This window comes from Pinus tabuliformis, chromosome 7 (assembly GCF_031772625.1).
Source record: "Pinus tabuliformis cultivar Carrire ecotype Pingquan chromosome 7, CPIR1, whole genome shotgun sequence".
Taxonomy (NCBI): domain Eukaryota; kingdom Viridiplantae; phylum Streptophyta; class Pinopsida; order Pinales; family Pinaceae; genus Pinus; species Pinus tabuliformis.
Window position 1 is genome coordinate 132,955,744 of NC_142293.1, and position 8,746 is coordinate 132,964,489.

Consider the following 8,746-nt stretch of genomic DNA (forward strand, 5'->3'; position numbering starts at 1 on the left):
CTACAGCTGCTGAAAGTTGCTGAAATACGCTGTGAAGGCTGTTACAGCTGCTGAAAGCTGCTGAAATACGCTGGAGGAAATAGAGGGCATGTGAGTGTCCAACAGAACAGAAACAAGGTGCAGCAGAACATAAAGAGGGATGAAGGACCAACATAATAGTAGGCAGTCGAAGGGGAGAAACAGCCAGTAGAAAAACAGTCATGCTGAAGCATTCACTGTGACAATGAGAACATAAGCTTGAATAGAAAATTGTTCTTTATACAGAGTTTAGTGCAGCTAACAGAAGATTGACTAAAGCTGTGTGAAGACATTATCAGAGAGAAAAATGGCTATTGGAGACTATGTGTGGGCAGTGTGCAGAGTTGTAAAGACTCATTCTTAAGAAGACTGGTTGTCATTGATACTGTAGCCTGGAGACTACAATGAAGCTGTAAATAGACAGAACTCAGCTGAGAAGAGTTCTGAGAGCAAAAGATTACCATCAAGCAGTGCCTTGACAAGATAGGATTGGAGTCCTTGGGGCTGGTGCCTCAAGAGCAAGAAGGATTGGAGTCCTTGGGCTGGTGCCTCAGAAGTAAGTAGGATTGGAGTCTTTGGGGTTGAAGCCTCAGAAGTAGAAAGGATTGAAGTCCTTGAGAGTTTGTGCTCCTAAGTCCAAGATTGGTGTCTTGGCAAAATAGAGTTGGTGCTCTGGAGGTTGGAGCCTCACCAAAGTCCAAGTTGGAGCTTGGCAACTGATTGCAACCATCTATATATTGTATCTATTTTACTGCACAGTTTATATTAATAAAAGCATTTATTCTTGCTGTTCATCTTGTGTTCTGAATATATATGTTTTAACTGGTAAAACAATAGTGGGAAAAAGAAATACTGATTCACCCCCCCTCTCAGTATTTCCAACAGAGATAAATCATTGTTGCTTGAAGCTTATGAATGGAACCAGTCATAAATGGTACTTTTATCTCTTGACTGTTTCTGTTTATATTCTTAAAGTGATATACAGTTTTTAGTTGTTTATATGTTACTGCATGAATGTATGAGTTACCATTTGGCACTTTTGTACGGTGGAGTCATTTATTTATGTTTGATATATGAATAACTTATTATGCGATATGCTGTTCACAACTGTTTTGCCTAACTTTTTATGCAAAGTGGTTTATCTTAATTGTTTTCTATTCTTATGATAGCTGAATGATATTTATTACCAGTTATTGTTTGAAATCTCTTTAGATCGCATAATAGAAGAAATTCACCCCGGGTTAGCGTAGATTAGATGTGTTGTTTCTCATTAGATTACAATAGCATAGAGTTAGTTTAGAAGTTTGAATTAAATTAGCTTTAAGTACTCTTATATCAGCATCATCCAACTCTACACACACACACACCCTTAAATTGGGAAACTGGTCCCATTATCCCTAGTCGGACCCGCTATACCAAACGGATAAGGAGCTGCCAACCAAGGTCCGGACCGGGTGGGTATCCCCCTTGTTGTCGACCCGATTTTCGGGGCTTCAATAGGTGCTCAACCCGGGTAGATCCTCTATGGGATGGCTCGAATTCCCCAAGCCTCTGGTGCTCGATGCTGCCGCTGGTTAGCTCGGCCCTCTGTCCCTTCCTGATTTTCTCTTGCTTTACTGCCTTCTTCTATGTGTGTTTCATCCTCCTCTCAGGATTCTAGTCTTTCCTCATCTCTCAGACTTCACTGTGTATTCTGCTTCACAGTTCATGGTTTTTAGCCATTCGAACTCATACCGATTCATTTCCTCTTCCGCCACTATCGATTCACCTTCTGCAACTGCGCTTGGAGTTCCCTGTTCGGCGTCAGCATGAACGCTCAGGGAGTGGCCACATGTCCTCCTCTAAATGGCACCAGCTTGCTTCGTCGGTTCATTTCTTCAGTTACATCATGGATGTGTTCTTCCTCCACTGTGGCGGTCAAACGGATTCCAAATCTTCACAAATCGCGGCATAATCCTTCGTCGATTCTGCTTCCTCCATCAGGTTTGATCTCAGCCGTCCGATCTAGGGGCCTCCAGATCCGACGCCTTACGCACGTCCCACGCGGTTGACTTGCTCGATCAATAACTCACGATCAACGGTGGTTTTCTCTCACCTTCGCTCGCCATGCATCGATCGTTGAGTGGGATCACTCCGCCCTCATCCAAAACCGTTTACCATTTGAGGGCACCCCGATCAATACTGCCGGTTTCCAGAGCGTGGGTCCTGCCTTGTACATTTAGTGCTTTTGCCTTTTCGCCCACAGTTCTCTGGTTCCCAACGTGACCAAGTGCTCGGGCTTCCCCCATTATGGCCCTGTTTGCCTAGTGATGTGCGATTAGCACCTAGGCGCTAATCGCGCATCAAAATCCACCTCTGTTTCTCGATTCGAGCCTCCCAGGGGCTAATTCGACCTCCCGCGCAGTCTCCATGGGCCTCGGTCAGCGCGCTTTGACCGAGGTCCTCGTCGTTCCATGTTGGCTGCCATTGTCACTGGTTCAGGGATGTTCTTGATCACGGTTCTGAATTCTTTGAGATTTGTCCCGACCTAACACAGTCATGGTTCTTAATAGTTCTTGATGGATCTGATTCAGATCACAGCCTTCCCACTGAAAAAGCTTTTGGACCACCAAAAGTTAGTTTCCTTTCAAGCATCGACTAAGTGAGGATAATGCTATCTCACTTGTCCAATCTCAATCCACTTTGCACTGCTTGGCTTCGAACCTTTGAGTCCAATTCTGAGGTACTCACCATCGCCCCTGAGCGTTGTCCTTACCTTCCTGTCCAACACTGTGTCTTCTCGCAATTCATTAAGATATTTAGGTAGCAGGTCGTCAATAGAAGGCAATTGACTTTCCTCTTCAGGGTCCTCAATCCTTGAAGGTTCAAACAATCTCAAGCAATCTGCATTTATGACTGAGTAGATGTGCATGTAAGCTGGTAGATCAAGGTGAAAAGCATTTTCACCAATCTTCTCAAGTATCTTGAAGGGTCCATACCTGATAGGCTTTAGCTTTTTACCTTCACCTTGCATCCTATCCTTGCTGATATACAACCAGACCTGGTCTCCAACTTGAAAGCTATGCTCCAGCCAATGCTTATCATGCCTAGCCTTGTACTTGGCTTGGCTCTTTTCCAGCGGCTCCTGTACTGCCTGGTGGATCTCTTGGATCTGCTCAATGAACCTAGTTGCCTTATCCATATCAGTATGTCCATCAACCATGGTATCTTTACCAAAAACAAAATCCAAAGGTGACCTTGGTGTGAAACCAAAATAGGTCTCAAAAGGAGATCTCTGCGTAGAAGAGCGTTTGGCCCTATTGTAAGCATGCTGCACATAACACAAATGTTCATCCCATAGCTTAGGACGTTTGCTGCAATATCCTTGGAGTAACTGGATCACTGTCCTGTTAACTACTTCTGTCTGGTCATCGGCTTGTGGATGAAAAGATGTGTTTTTCTTCAGTTTGGTGTCCATCAGTTCCCACAGACTCGACCAAAACTTCCCCAAAAATCGGTTGTCTCGATCAGATACAATGGAAGTGGGTAATCCAAAATGAACCCATACATGTTCAAAGAATAACTTTGCAGTCTGTTCAACTGTAATCTGTTTATTACAAGGTATCAAAATACACATTTTTCTGAACTGATCCACAATCACATATAGATAATCATGACCTTTCCTAGATTTAGGCAGCCCCCCATCAAAATCCATGGAAACACTTTCCCAAGGGTGAGAAGGAACTGGTAAAGGAGTGTACAAGCTAGTTTTCTATTGCTGGGCTTGCTTTTTGTGCGCATAGTACACCCTCTTACATATCTAGAAACTGTCTCATTCATTTTCGGCCAATAACAGAACCTTTGCAGTTGTGCAACTGTTTTACTTACCCCAAAATGACCTGATATCAAGAAGTGTGTGCCTCTCTAATTATCTTTATTCTCTCTGTTTGTGGAATGCAGAGTTTCCCACAATGATACAAGAGTCGGTCCTTCACATGATAGTCCAATTCTTCTACCTTTTTACCTTGACTGAAAGTTGCATATACATCTTTAAAATCCATATCCTGAGCATATTGTTCTATATAGCTTTCATGTAGTACAGAATTATGCTTAAGTATGGTGGATGCATTTATAATAGGTCTAGATAACATTTCAGCAACCTTGTTATGTATGCCCTTTTTATATCTGATGACTAAATGAAACTGTTGTAGAAAACCCATCCATCTGCAATATCTTGATTGCTGCAACTTAGTTTGGGAGTGTAGATATTGAAGTGGTTGATGATCAGTATGTATTACTGTCTCTTTACCCATTAAATAATGTTTCCACTTTTTCACACTCTGAACTAATGCATACAATTCTTTATCATATGTAGGATAGTTTACTACTACAGAATTAAAAGTCTCAGAATGATAACATATGGGTTTACGGTGCTTGCTCAACACTGCTCCCATGGCATAGTCACTGGCATCTTTTTGGATTTCAAATGGTCTTTGTAGATCAGGCAGTGCTAATACAGGTGCTGTACAGATCTTTTCTTTCAAGGTGTCGAAGGCTTTCTGATGTTTGCCTCCCCACTAAAACACCTTGTTCAATCCTGTTAAAGCATGTAAGGGAGCTGCAATTTGGGAAAAATTAGAAATGAACTTCCTCCAATATTGTGCTGCTCCTAAGAAGCTTCTCACTTCTGTAGCAGACCTGGGTTTAGGCCATTTTACAATGACTGCCAGTTTAGAGGGATCTATTTTCAGTTCACCACCCCCTACTATATGACCCAAGTAGTTTAGAGATGTTTTTCCAAATTCACATTTTGAGAGTTTAACATAAAGTTTTTCTCTTTTCAAAACATCTAATGTCTGCTTAACATGCTTTAAGTGTTCTTCCCACGTTTTACTAAAAATCAGAATGTCATCTAGGTACACAATAACAAAATTATTAAGAAAAGGCCTGAGTACATCATTCATTAATCTCATGAAAGTAGCAGGAGAATTGGTCAAGCCAAAAGGCATAACCAGCCACTCATACAATCCCTGCTTTGTTTTGAAAGCAGTCTTCCATGCATCTTGCTCCCCAACTCTGACTTGATGATGTCCACTGTGCAAATCTAGCTTGGTGAAATAAACAGCTTCCTTCAGTTGATCTAAAAGATCATCTATGCGAGGAAGGGGATAACGATTTTTGATTGTTATCTTATTCAGTGCTCGGTAATCAATGCACATTCTCCACGAGCCATCTTTCTTTCTTACCAAAACGATTGGTGATCCACATGGTGATGTGCTAGGCCTGATGAAGCCTTTCTCGAGCAACTCCTGCACCTGCTTCTTGATTTCAGTATTCTCTAAAGTAGACAACCTGTACATCCCAATGTTAGGCAATGGAACATCTTGCTGCAAAATAATATCATGTACTATTTCCTTTTTGGGTGGCAGACCTTTAGGTTCCTAAAATAGGAGATCATACTCTGAAACAATGTTTTCTATATCAGCTTGCTGCTAAGTATTACAGCCCTCAAATACATTGGTTTTATCAGGTTTCTTTTCCTTTACAACCATTAGTAAGAATTGTTTGCATGAATTTATCATTCTTTTCATTTGCCCAGAATTTATGAGAGTATAATTATTCTCGATCTTATGAGCTCTTTCAAAGTATTCAATTCCATCTTTAACAAGCAGATACTTGTTTTCAGCTCTATAGAAAATAGCCTTTCTATCATACAAGTAAGGACTTCCTAAAACAATTCCACATATATCCAAAGGAATTATGTCTAACTCAACCTCATCTACAAATGCTGACCCAAAAGAAAACTTGAGTTTGCACTGTCTAGTCACTTGTAGTTGTACTTTATCATTCAACCATCCTAATGGGTATGGTTTCTTGTGAGGTGTAGTTGCTAATCCCAATTTCTTTACAATTGCCTCAGAAATCAAGTTCACTTGGGAGCCACTATCAAACAAAGTATCAATTTTTTGATGTTTGGAAATAACTCGAATATGGAAAAGCTCATGTCTTTTTCTCTCATGTTCTTCATCAATAATAGTTTGAGCAGAAATACTAGTAGATGCTTTAGAATTCTTACCTTTTATACCTGTGGCTGCAATAGTTGTTTCATCTCCCGAGTCTGACCCCAAATCTTTTTGAATATCTGCAACAGTCCTCTTCTTCTTGCCCTCGGACTTCTTAGGTTTCAGCTCTGGATGCAGAATCCAACAGTGATCATCATCATGTCCCTCCTTTTTACAGTGAGTGCATGAGGCTTTGCCTTTTTGTGCAGTGTTAGCCTTCCTTTCTTTTCACTTTTGCTTTCTTTTCTCCTTGCTCTTGCTTACAGTGGGTTGGGATGGTCCCCCAACTTCTGCATTTCCATTCTTTCCTCTAGCTTCTAGATGAGTAGCTTGTACAGATACCTCATCTATACTAGTGGGATTAAACATGAGGATGGTATGCCTCATGTAGCTGTGTAGACCACCAATGTACTTCAAAAGAGTCTCTGGTGAGTCTAATGAGATACCCAACATCAATGCTCTCTTTCTAAATTCTTGAGTATACCCTTGCACACTTTTCCCTTTCAACTGTCGAAGAGTTTGCCAACTCATCATGGCTTGTTGCATGGAGGCCAATGGATAGAACTGCTTCTTGATTGTAGAAACAAATTCTCTCCAGACAGAGATGGTCTTGCCATGTTTCTTCATATCAGCTTGGGTTCGGTCTTCCCACCAAACCAAGGCAGTGCCTCCTAGGCATAGGCTTGCCAACTGAATTTTACGCTTGTTTGAGTTGATGTTTTTCACTCTGCAATACACATCAATTTGTCTAATCCAATTTTCCAACTTCTCATCATTTAGCTCTCCATCATATATAGGCAAATCAAATTTAACATCTAGCTTAATCAAAGATGCTTTCTTATTATGCACAGGGCTATTAGGAGGTGTGGGAAAGCTTTCCTCTTTCCCTTTTCCTTTGGAGTGGTCATGAGACTCATCTTCTTCTTTATCTTGTTTAGAACCTGATGAATCTTCATCCTTGTGCTTTCTAAAGTCCCTATACATTTCTTCTACCATAGACTTTATAGCTAGGAAACTCTCTATGAATTGAGGGTCTAGCCCCATAGAACCTTCCTCTGACATTTTCTTCCGAGGATAGAGTCTCCCAATCTCAGGATTAGTTTCCACCAACTCTCCTTCTCCTAATTTGAGCTTTGATCTAGTAAGCATTCAACAGCTAAACCAACACAAGCTTGTATAACCTTACAGCCTAGAGCTTTGATACCACTTGATCTGATATTCACCCTATGAGTGACATCAGTTAAAGATTTATTGTTTAAAGGTATTACCGACTCATGTGCTGGTGTGTGTGTGTTTTGTGTTATTGAAGCAACGGATCGATCAGATTGCCAATACACAGACAATAAAATGGAAAGACAACAAAGAAATGCAGTAAGCAAACACAAAGACACAAACAATTTTTAATAAGGAGTTCACCCTATTTTCCATGGGCTACGTCTCCAGTCCAGCTTTCAGTGGTGGCCTTGTTTTATTGTGCCTTTAAGCAAAGAATTACAACGCAGGGACTCAATGTGAGTTCTCCTGAAGCAAGTATGCTTGGTAGGGTGGTTCTTGGATTTCCCAAGCCACTGGAGTACACAGACTCTTCTTCTTCCTACTAGCTTTGTGACCTTTTGGTCTACAGTGGAAAGAGCCCAATGTGGTGCTCAGCCCGGGAAGATCCTCTATGGGATGGCTCGAATTCCCCAAGCCTCTGGTGCTCGATGCTGCCGCTGGCCAGCTCAACCCTCTGTCCCTTCCTACTTTTCTCTTGCTTTACTGCCTTCTTCTCTGTGTATTTCGTCCTCCTCTCGGGATTCTGGTCTTTCCTCGTCTCTCAGACTTCACTGTGTATTCTATTTCACTGTTCATGGTTTTTAGCCATTCGAACTCATACCGGTTCGGTTCCTCTTCCGCCACTGTCGATTCACCTTCTGCAGCTGCGCTTGGAGTTCCCTGTTCGACGTCAACATGAACGCTTAGGGAGTGGCCACGTGTCCTCCTCTAAACAGCGCCAGCCTGCTTCATCGGTTCATTTCTTCAGTTACGTCATGGATGCGTTCTTCCTCCACCGTGGCGGTCGAACGGATTCCAAATCTTCACAAATCGGGGCATAATCCTTTGTCGATTCCGCTTCCTCCATCGGGTTGGATCTCAACCATCCGATCTAGGGGCCTCTAGATCCGACGCCTTACGCATGTCCCGCGTGGTTGACTTGCTCGACCGATAACTCGCGATCAACGACAGTTTTCTCTCACTTTCGCTCGCCACGCGTCGATTGTTGAGTGGGATCGCTCCGCCCTCGTCCAAAACCGTTTACTGTTTGAGGGTGCCCTGATCAATACCACCAGTTTCTAGAGCATGGGTCCCGCCTTGTACATTTAGCGCTTTTGCCTTTTCGCCCGCGGTTCTCCGGTTCCCGACGTGACCAAGTGCTTGGGCTTCCCCCTTTATGGCCCTGTTTGCCTAGGCGCTAATCGTGCATCAAAATCCACCTCTGTTTCCCGATTCGGGCCTCCCAGGGGCTAATTCGACCTCCCGCATAGTCTCCATGGGCCTCGGTTAGAGCGCTTTGACCAAGGTCCTTGTTGTTCCACGCTGGTTTCCATTGCCACTGGTTCAGGGATGTTCTTGATCACGGTTCTGAATTCTTTGAGATTTGTCCCGACCTGACACAGTCATGGTTCTTAATGGTTCTTGATGGATCT